General features: G+C 37.9%; 1 protein-coding gene across 13 annotated transcripts in view; it reads right to left on the bottom strand.

Moving 5' to 3' along the window:
* The window catches only part of KDM6A (lysine demethylase 6A), a gene marked incomplete at both ends in the record, with an annotated part of 208,861 nt that overhangs the window by 113,670 nt on the left and 82,867 nt on the right, over positions 1-12,324 (bottom strand). The gene's annotated exons all lie outside the window — the stretch shown is intronic.

Here is a 12,324-nt window from a genome sequence, read left to right as displayed (position 1 = left end):
AAACACTTGGATTAGAGAAAAAAGGTAGAAAATCAATGATCTGAGCTTCTATCTTAGGAAATAAGAAAATTAAACACAAAGTAAGCAGAAGCAAATAATAAAGACAATCAGGAATCAATGAAATAGGGATTGGATGAAATGTAAAACAGGAAAACAATACTGAAGAAAAAAACTACAAAACAAAAATTTGATTTTTTGCAAACATCAATAAAATTGGTAACCATCCAGCCAGGCTGACCAAGAAAAAAAGAGAAGACCAAATTACCAATATCAGGAATGAAAGAGAATATACAGATTCTATAGTTCTTTAAAGGAAATTAGGGTTATGACAGAAAAAAATAGTAAATGTGAAATTTTATGAAAGAGACAAACTCCTTGAAAGACAAAACAAAACTGAAACAAGAAGTAACAGAAAACCTGAATAGCCCTGTACATATTAGAGGAATTCAAATTGTAGTTAAAAACTATTCACAAAGAAACTCTAGGCCCAGCTGACTTTACTGATAAGTTCTACTCAACACTGGAAGAAGAAATAATACCAACCCTACACATACACTCAGAAATAGAGAGGAGAGAACAATTCCCCACTCTTTTTATGAGGCCAGTTATCCTGACGGAAAGAATCAGGCAAAAGTTGTAAGAAGAAAATTACAGAGTAATATCATTTATGAACAAAGATGCAAAAATGCTCAACAAATTATTAATACAATGAAGCCAACAACATATAAAAATGACAACAGATCTAACAGGGGTTTATCCAAGGAATAGCTTTAAAAAAAAAAAATTCAAGCAATGTACCTAACTGTATAACACATGAAAAAAGAAAATCCACAGACTCTCAATACAGGAAGGAATAATTATTTGACAAGTTCCATACCTATTCATTATAAATGAAAACAGAACAACAACAAAAAAGAAATCTCAAAGTAAAACTAGTAACAGAAGGAAACTTCTTCAATCTAAATCTATAAAAACTCTATAGCTAACATCGTATTCAATGGTGAAAACTGAATGTTTTCCCCCAAATATAAGGAACAACGCAAGGATGTTCCCTTCTATTCAACGCTATACTAGAGGTCCTTGCCAATCCAACAAGGCAAGAAAAAGATTAATTAGTAACCAAAGGTTAGAAAAGAAAAATTGTATTTATCTGCAAGCAGCATGATAATGTACATAGAAAATCCTCTGAAATCTAGAGCAAAGCTACCAGACCTAATAATTTATCAAGATAGCAGGATGCTAGGTAAATGTACAATAACCTTTTGTGCTCCTATACAATAGCAACAATAATTGGAAATAAAATTTTACAATGACTCCAATCACAATAGCATCAAAGAGTAAAATAGAGATAAACTTAACGAGAAAAAATGTGCGATGGAAACAATAAAACACTGCTGAAGAAAATTAAAGAAGACCTAAATAAATGGTGAGATATACCATGTTTGTGGACAAACAAATGCATTATTTTTAAAAAGAGATATTCTCCCCAAATTGGTCAATGCATACAATGCAGTCCCAATCAAAATCCTAGCAGGAGAAATTGGCAAATTGCTTCTAAACTGTATATAGAAAAGCAAACGACCTAGAAAAAAAACAAAATTTTGAAAAAGAACACAGAAAACTTACACTGCTTGATTTCAAGACTAAAGTAGCAAAACAGTATGCTACTGGCTTTAAAATAGACATACAGGAGACCTTCAAGATGGCAGAGGAGTAAGACATGGATATCACTTTCCTCCCGACAAATACATCAGAAATACAACTTCATGTGGAACAACTCCTATAGAACACCTACTGAACGCTGGCAGAAGACCTCACACTTCCCAAAAGGCAAGAAACTCCCCACGTACCTGGGTAGGGTGAAAGAAAAAACAGAGACAAAAGAATAGGGACAGGACCTGCACCTCTGGGAGGGAGCTGTGAAGGAGGAAAAGTTTCCACACACTAGGAAGCCCCTTCACTGGTGGGGGGGCGGCGCTTCGGAGCCACAGAAGAGAGCGCAACAACAGGGGTGCGGAGGGCAAAGCGGAGCGATTCCCAAACAGAGTCAGTGCTGACCAGCACTCACCAGCCCGAGAGGCTTGTCTGCTCACCGGCCGGGACGGGCAGGGGCTAGGAGCTGAGGCTCAGGCTTCAGAGGTCAGATACCAGGGAGACGACTGGGGTTGGCTGCATGAACACTGCCAGAAGCGGGCTAGTGTACCACAGCTAGCCGGGAGGGAGTCCTGGAAAAACTCTGGACCTGCCTAAGAGGCAAGAGACCAATGTTTCAGGGTGCAAAAGGAGAGGGGATTCAGAGCACTGCCTAAATGAGCTCCAGAGACGGGCGTGAGCCACAGCTATCAGCACAGACCCCAGAGACGGGCAAGAAACGGTACGGCACCTGCTGCACCCACCAATAAGCCTGTGTGCAAGCACAGGTTACTATCCACACCTCCCCTCCCGGGAGCCTGTGCAGCCCACCACTGCCAGGGTCCTGTGATCCAGGGACAACTTCCCCAGGAGAACAAACGCCACACCTCAGGCTGCTGCAATGTCACTCTGGCCTCTGCCACCGCAGGCTCGACCCGCATTCGACCCGCATTCGGTACCCTTCCCTCCCCCCGGCCTGAGTGAGCCACAGCCCCCTAATCAGCTGCTACTTTAACCCTGTCCTGTCTGAGTGAAGCACAGACGCCCTCAGGCAACCTACACATAGAGGCGGGGCCAAATCCAAAGCTGAACCCCAGGAGCTGTGCAAACAAAGAAGAGAAAGGGAAATTTCTCCCAGCAGCCTCAGGAGCAGTGGATTAAATCTCCACAATCAACGTGATGTACCCTGCATCTGTGGAATACCTGAATAGACAACAAATCATCCCAAATTGAGGAGCTGGACTTTAGGAGCAACTGTAGACTTGGGGTTTGCTTTCTGCATCTAACTTGCTTCTGGTTTTATGTTTATCTTAGTTTAGTACTTAGAGTTTATTATCATTGGAATATTTGTTTATTGATTTGGTTGCTCTCTTCCTTTTATATATATATTTTTTTCCTTTCTCTCTTTTTGTTAGTGTGTATGTGCATGTTTCTTTCTGTGACTTTGTCTGTATAGCTTTGCTTTTACCATCTGTCCTAGGGTTCTGTCTGTCCATTTTTCTTTTTATTTTTTTTTTACTATACTTTTTAGCGCCTGCTATCATTGGTGGATTTGTTTTTTGGTTCGGCTGCTCTATTCTTTCTTTTTTATTACTTTTTAATTTTTTTACTTTTAATAATTTTCCTCTCTCCTTCCCTCCCTCCCTCTCTCTCTCTCTTTTCTTTCTTTTCTTTCTTTCTTTCGTTCTTTCTTTCGTTCTTTCTTTTTTTTTTTCTCTCCCTTTTCTTCCGGGCCACGTGGCTGACAAGGTCTTGGTGCTCCAGTCGGGTGTCAGGCCTGTGCCTCTGAGGTGGGAGAGCCGAGTTCAGGACATTGGTCCACCACAGACCTCCCAGCTCCACATAATATCGAATGGCGAAACCTCTGCCAGAGATCTCCATCTCAACACTAAGACCCAGCTCCACTCAATGACCAGCAAGCTACAGTGCTGGACACCCTATGCCAAACAACTAGCAAGACAGGAACACAACCCAACCATTAGCAGAGAGGCTGCCTAAAATCAAAGTAAGGTCACAGACACCCCAAAACACACCACTGGACGTGGTACTGCCCATCAGAAAGACAAGATGCAGCCTCATCCACCAGAACACAGGCACTAGTCCCCAGCACCAGGAAGCCTACGCAATCCACTAAACCAACCTTAGCCACTGGGGACAGACACCAAAAACAACAGTAACTACGAACCTGCAGCCTGTGAAAAGGAGACCCCAAACACAGTAAGTTAAGCAAAATGAGAAGACAGAAAAACACACAGCAGATGAAGAAGCAAGGTAAAACCCCAACTGACTAAACAAATGAAGAGGAAATAGGCAGTCCACCTGAAAAACAATTCAGAGTAATGATAGTAAAGATGATCCAAAATCTTGGAAAGAGAATGGAGAAAATACAGGAAACATTTAACAAGGACCTAGAAGAACAGAGCAAACAAACAATGATGAACAGCACAATAAATGAAATTAAAAATTCTCTAGAAGGGATCAGTAGCAGAATAACTGAGAAAGAAGAACAGATAAGTCACCTGGAAATAACTACTACAGAGCACAAAAAGAATAAGAATGGAGGACAGCCTCAGAGACCCCTGAGACCACAGAAAACGCACTAACATTCGATTTATACGGGTCCCAGAAGAAGAAGAGAAAATGAAAGGGACTGAAAAAATATTTCAAGAGATTATCATTGAAAACTTCCCTAATATGGGAAAGAAAATAGTCAATCAAGTCCAGGCAGCACAGAGAGTCCATACACGATAAATCCAAGGAGAAACACGCCAAGACACATATTAATCACTATCAAAATTTAAATACAAAGAAAAAGTATTAAAAGCAGCAAAGGAAAAACAACAAATAACATACAAGGGAATCTCCATAAGGTTAACAGCTGATCGTTCAGCAGAAACTCTGCAAGCCAGAAGGGAGTGGCAGAACATATTTAAAGTGATGAAGGAGAAAAACCTACAACCAAGAATACTCTACTCAGCAAGGATCTCATTCAGATTCAACGGAGAAATTAAAACCTGTACAGACAAGCAAAAGCTAAGACAAGTCAGCACCACCAAACCAGCTTTACAACAAATGCTAAAAGAACTTCTCTAGGCAGGAAACACAAGAGAAGGAAAAGATCTACAATAACAAACCCAAAACAATTAAGAAAATGGTAACAGGAAAACACATATCGATAACTACCTTAAATGTAAATGGATTACATGCTCCAACCAAAAGACATAGACTGGCTGAATGGATACAAAAACAAGACCCGTACATATGCTGTCTACAAGAGACCCACTTCAGACCTAGGAACAGATACAGAATGAAAGTGAGGGGATGGAAAAAGATATTCCATGCAAATGGAAATCAAAAGAAAGCTGGAGTAGCAATTCTCATATCAGACAAAATACACTATAATATAAAGACTATTATAAGAGACAAAGAAGGAAACTACATTGATCAAGGGATCAATCCAAGAAGAAGATATAACAATTGTAAATATTTATGCAACCAACATAGGAGCACTTCAATACATAAGGCAAATCCTAACAGCCATTAAAGGGGAAATCGACAGTAACACAATCATGGTAGGGGACTTTAACACCCCACTTTCACCAATGGACAGATCATCCAAAATGAAAATAAACAGACACAAGCTTTAAATGACACATTAAAGAAAATGGAATTAATTGATATTTATAGGACATTCCATCCAAAAACAACAGAATACACTTTCTTCTCAAGTGTTCATGCAACATTCTCTAGGATACATCACATCTTGGATCACAAATCAAGCCTTGGTAAATTTAAGAAAACTGCAATCGCATCAAGTATCTTTTCCAACGACAACACTATGAGACTAGATATCAATTACAGGAAAAAGTCTGTAAAAAATACAAACACATGGAGGCTAAACAATACACTACTAAATAACCAAGAGATCACTGAAGAAATCAAAGAGGAAATCAGAAAGTGCCTAGAAACAAATGACAATGAAAACACGACGACCCAAAACCTATGGGATGCAGAAAAAGCAGTTCTAAGAGGGAAGTTTATAGCAATACAATCCTACCTCAAGAAACAAGAGGGGCTTCCCTGGTGGCACAGTGGTTGAGAATCTGCCTGCCAATGCAGGGGACACGGGTTCGAGCCCTGGTCTGGGAAGATCCCACATGCCGCGGAGCAACTAGGCCCGTGAGCCACAACTACTGAGCCTGCGCGTCTGGAGCCTGTGCTCCGCAACAAGAGAGGCCGCGACAGTGAGAGGCCCGCGCCGCGATGAAGGGTGGCCCCCGTTCGCCGCAACTAGAGAAAGCCCTCGCACAGAAACGAAGACCCAACACAACAAAAATAAATAAATAAATTCATATTTAAAAAAAAAAAAAAAAAAGAAACAAGAAACATCTCATATAAACAACCTAACCTTACACCCAGAGCAATTACAGAAAGAAGAACAAAATAAACCCCAACGTTACCAGAAGGAAAGAAATCATAAAGATCATACCAGAAATAAATGAAAAAGAAATGAAGGAAACAACAGCAAAGATCAATAAAACTAAAAGCTGGTTCTTTGAGAAGATAAACAAAATTGATAAACCATTAGCCAGACTCAACAAGAAAAAAAGGGAGAGGACTCTAATCAATAGAATTAGAAATGAAAAGGGAGAAGTAACAACTGACACTGCAGAAATACAAAGGATCATGAGAGATTACTACAAGTAACTCTATGCCAATAAATTGGACAACCTGGAAGAAATGGACGAAGTCTTCGAAAAGCACAACCTCCCGAGACTGAAACAGGAAGAAATACAAAATATTAACAGACCAATCACAAGCACTGAAATTCAGACTGTGATTAAAAATCTTCCAACAAACAAAAGCCCAGGACCAGACGGCTTCACAGGCGAATTCTATCAAACATTTAGAGAAGAGCTAACAACTCACCTTCTCAAACTCCTCCAAACTATAGCAGAGGGAGGAACACTCCCAAACTCATTCTACGAGGCCACCATCACCCTGATGCCGAAACCAGACAAAGATGTCGCAAAGAAAGAAAACTACAGGCCAATATCACTGATGAACATAGATGGAAAAATTCTCAACAAATACTAGCAAAAGGAATCCAACAGCACATTAAAAGGATCATACACCATGATCAAGTGGGGCTTACCCCAGGAACGCAAGGATTCAATGAACACAAATCAATCGGTGTGATAAACCATATTAACAAATTGAAGGAGAAAAACCATATGATCATTTCAATCAATGCAGAAAAACCTTTTGACAAAATTCAATACCCATTTATGATAAAAACCCTCCAGAAAGTAGGCACAGAGGGAATTTACCTCAACATAATAAAGGCCATATATGACAAACCCACAGCCAACCTCATTCTCAGTGGTGGAAAACTGAAACCATTTCCTCTAAGATCAGGAACAAGACAAGGCTGTCCATTCTCACCACTATTATTCAACATAGTTTTGGAAGTTTTAGCCACAGCAATCAGACAAGAGAAAGAAATACAAGGAATCCAAATCAGAAAAGAAGAAGTAAAACTGTCACTCTCTGTAGATGACATGATACTGTACATACAGAATCCTAAAGATGCCACCAGAAAAGTACTAGAGCTAATCAATGAATTTGGTAAAGTACCAGGATACAAAATTAATGCACAGAAATCTCTTGCATTCCTATACACTAATGATGAAAAATCTGAAAGAGAAATTAAGGAAACACTCCCATTTACCATTGCAACAAAAAGAATAAAATACCTAGGAATAAACCTACCTAAGGAGACAAAAGACCTGTATGCAGAAAACTATAACACACTGATGAAAGAAATTAAAAATGATACAAACAGATGGAGAGATATACCATGTTCTTGGACTGGAAGAATCAACATTGTGAAAATGACTCTACTACCCAAAGCAATCTACAGATTCAATGCAATCCCTATGAAACTACCACTGGCATTTTTCACAGAACTAGAACAAAAAAATTCACAATTTGTATAAAAACACAAACGACCCCGAAGAGCCAAAGCTATCTTGAGACAGAAAAAGAGCTGGAGGAATCAGGCTCCCAGACTTCAGACTATACTACAAAGCTACAGTAATCAAAACAGTATGGTACTGGCACAAAAACAGAAATATAGATCAGTGGAACAGGATAGAAAGCCCAGAGATAAACGCACACACATATGGTCACCTTTTTTTGATAAAGGAGGTAATAATATACAATGGAGAAAAGAGAGCCTCTTCAGTAAGTGGTGCTCAGAAAACTGGACAGCTACATGGAAAAGAATGAAATTAGAACACTCCCTAACACCATACACAAAAATAAACTCAAAATGGATTAAAGACCTAAGTGTAAGGCCAGACACTATAAAACTCTTAGAGGAAAACATAGGCAGAACACTCTATGACATAAATCACAGCAAGATCCTTTTTGAACCACCTCCTAGAGAAATGGAAATAAAAACAAATATAAACAAATGGGACCTAATGAAACGTAAAAGCTTTTGCACAGCAAAAGAAACCATAAACAAGACGAAAAGACAACCCTCAGAATGGGAGAATATATTTGCAAATGAAGTAGCTGACAAAGGATTAATCTGCAAAATCTACAAGCAGCTCAATATCAAAAAAACAAACAACCCAATCCAAAAATGGGCAGAAGACCTAAATAGACATTTCTCCAAAGATATACAGATTGCCAACAAACACATGAAAGGATGCTCAACATCACACATCATTAGAGAAATGCAAATTAAAACTACAATGGGGTATCACCTCACACCAGTCAGAATGGCCACCATCAAAATATCTACAAACAACAAATGCTGGAGACGGTGTAGAGAAAAGGAAACCCTCTTGCACTGTTGGTGGGAATGTAAACTGATACAGCCACTATGGAAAACAGTATGGAGGTTCCCTTAAAAAACTACAAATAGAACTATCATATGACCCAGCAATCCCACTACTGGCGTATACCCTGAGAAAACCATAATTCAAAAAGAGTCATGTACCACAATGTCCACTGCAGCTCTATTTACAATAGCCAGGACATGGAAGCAACCTAAGTGTCCATCGACAGATGAATGGATAAAGAAGATGTGGCACATATATACAATGGAATATTACTCAGCCATAAAAAGAAACGAAATTGAGTTATTTGTAGTGAGGTGGATGGACCTAGAGACTGTCATACAGAGTGAAGTAAGTCAGAAAGAGAAAAACAAATACTGTATGCTAACACATATATATGGAATCTTAAAAAAAAATTTTAAAAGAAGAAGGTTCTGAAGAACCTAGAGGCAGGACAGAAATAAAGATGCAGACGTAGAGAATGGACTTGAGGACACGGGGAAGGGGGAAGGGTAAGCTGGGATGAAGTGAGAGAGTGGCATGGACATATATACACTACCAAATGTAAAACAGATAGCTAGTGGGAAGCAGCCACATAGCACAGGGAGATCAGCTTGGTGCTTTGTGACCACCTAGTAGGGTGGGATAGAGAGGGTGGGAGGGAGACGCGAGAGGGAGAAGAATGGGAATATATGTATATGCATAGCTGATTCACTTTGTTTTAAAGCAGAAACTAAGAGACCACTGTAAAGCAATTATACTCCAATAAAGATGTTAAGAAAAGAAAAAGGAAAAAAAAAGAAAAAATAGACATATACAACATAACGTAACAGGAATATAACAGAGGATCTAGCAACAGACAGAAAACTAAATGGTCAACTGATTTTTATCAAAGAGGAAATAAACAGTAAATCAAATTTGAAAGGACAGTCTTTCCAATGAATGATGCTAGAACAACTGGATATGTGTTCAAGGGGTGGGGAAGAACACTGATGCTCATCTCACATCATGAACAACCTGAAATGTATCATAAACCAAAATTTAAGAAATGTGATTATAGAACTCCTGGGGAAAAAAAGCTGAGGAAGTCTTTATGATCTTCAGGTAGGCAAAGAGTTCTTAGCAGAACACAAAAACCACAAGCTATAAAAGAAAAAAATTATTAAATGGACTTCATCAAAATTGTAAATATTTGCTCGTAAAAAGGCATAATTAAGAAAACAAAAAGCAAGCCACAGACTGTGAGAAAGTATTTGCAAAACATATCTGACAAAGGGAATACGCAAAGAGCCCATGCAACTCAATTAATAATACACAAAAAGAAGTTAAAAATCAGCAAAAGATGTGAACAGATAATAACAAAAGGTACATGAAAGGCCAATAGCACATACAAGATGCTCAACATCACTATCATTGGGGAAACGCAGATAAAACCAAAATGAAAAACCACTACTTACTTACTAGAATGGCTAAAGTTAAAAAGATTGCAGTACCGAGTGATATCCAAGATATAGAACAATTGAGAATCTCATATATTGCTAGTAAGAATGTGAAATGGTACAGCCACTTTGGAAAAGTTTGGCAGTTAACCCCACAACTGCAATGTGACCCGGCATTTCCAAATCCTAGGTATATATACCAAGAGAAGTGAAAACCTATGTCTACACAAAAACAAATAATGTTCACAGCACTTCATTCATGTTTATCGAAAGCTGGACACAACCCTAATGTCTGTCAACTAATAAATGGGAAAATTAATTGTGGTATAATCATTCTATGAGATACTACATAACAATGAAAAGGAATACAATACTGATACACGCAAGAACATGGATGAATCTCAAAAACAGTATGCTAAACTAAAACAAAAAAATACATGCTATTTGAATCCAGGTGTGTGATATTCTAGGAACGGCAAAATTAGAGTTCCAGAAAGCATATACACAAATAACTGGTTGCCTGGGACCAGGGGTCAAGAATGGGAATCAACTGTAAAGGGGGACAATGGAACACTTTGAGTGATAGAAACATTCTATATCTTAATTGCAGTAATGATTACACAACCCCATATAAATTGCCGAAATGCAGCAAATTTGAACACTTAAAATAATGTAAATGATACTTCAAAAAAGCTGGAGAGAAAAATCATCAGCTATTTTTATGGAGTTAAAGAATAAACTTAGATGTTCCTCACACTATAAATCAGGGATAAATCCCAAATGGATCAGAGATTTAAATTAAAAACTAAAACCATTCAAGTACTAAAAGAAAACGTGGATGAATTTCTCTAACACCTGGGAGTGAGGAAAAAACTATCCTATGATTCAAAATGCAGGTGCAATTTAGAAAAAGACTGATAAATTTGACTAGACAGAAATAACTTCTGCATGGACAAACACACAAAAGCAAAATAAAACAATAAATGAAAACTGCAATTTTTATCACAAATAAAGGATAAATATAGATCATACATAAAATATGGCTATACAAAACAGAAAGAAAACAATGGCCCAACTGAAGAGAAATGAACAAATATTTCAAAGAAAAGGAAACACAAATAGTCTTTAAACTTCAATTAAAAATTCAATTAAGAAAATGCAAGTTAAAACAACAAGACACCGTTTCTCACCTATCAGATTTCACAAAAAGCCTGCTGATATAAACTTTCTTGGTTAAGACCAAGGGGAAACAAGAGCTCCCACAGGAGTGGTTCACACCACTAGACCCAGCAATCCCAATTATCAAGGAATCTATACGAAAGAGAATCTATACCAAAGAACACTAACAAAAAGACACTTTTACTATTTACTGCAGTACTATCTGTACTGAAGCAACTGATTGAATAAACAATGGAAGAAATCACCATGACATTGGATTAGGCAAAGATTTCTTAGCTACAAAACCAAAAGCCCAAGCAATGAAAGAAACAGTTGAGAAATTGGATGTCATCAAAATTTTTAATTTTTGCACTTCAAACTACACTATCAAGAAAATGAAAATATAAGCCACAGACTTTGAGAAAATATTTGCAAATTATATATCCGATAAGGGGTTGTATCCGGAATGTATAAAGAACTCTTACAACACACCAATTTTTTTTTTTTTTTTTTTAAGTTTTCGGCCGCGCCACACAGCATGTGGGATCTTAGTTACCAGATCAGGGATCAAACCCATGCACCCTGCATTGGAAGTGTGGAGTCTTAAACACTGAACCGCCAGGGAAGTCCCAACACACTAATTTTTTAAAAACCAAATTCAAAAATCAGCAAAGGGTTTACAGAGGCATTTCACCAAAGAATATACACAAATAGCTAATGTGGTCATTAAACAGTGCTCAACATCAGTCATTAGGAAAATGCAAATAAGAACTGTAATAATGAGGATATGGAGAAACTGGAACCCTCATACACTGCTGGTGAGAATGTAAAATGTTACAGCCACCCTGGAAAACAATTTTGGCAGTTTCTCAAAATGTTAAACATAGATTTACTTTACAACCTGGCAATTCCACCCGTTTATTTACCGAAGAGAACTGAAACTATATATGTCCACACAAAAACTTGTATACAGATGTTCACAGGAGCATTATTCACAATAGCCAAAAAGTGGAGACAACTAAAATGCTCAACTGATGAATGGATAAATAAAATATGGTATAACCACACAATGGAATATTATTAGATAATAAAAAGGAATAAAGTATTAATACATGCTACACATGGATCAACCTTAAAAATATATGCTTAGTGAAAGAAGTCAGTCACAAAAGATTACATATTATATGATTCCATTTATATGAAATACCCAGAAAATACAAATACACAGAGACAGAAAGTAGATT

Source organism: Hyperoodon ampullatus, assembly GCF_949752795.1.
Source record: "Hyperoodon ampullatus genome assembly, chromosome: X".
Taxonomy (NCBI): domain Eukaryota; kingdom Metazoa; phylum Chordata; class Mammalia; order Artiodactyla; family Ziphiidae; genus Hyperoodon; species Hyperoodon ampullatus.
Note: the sequence above shows the minus strand (reverse complement) of the source record. Positions and strands in the feature narration are given on the sequence as shown.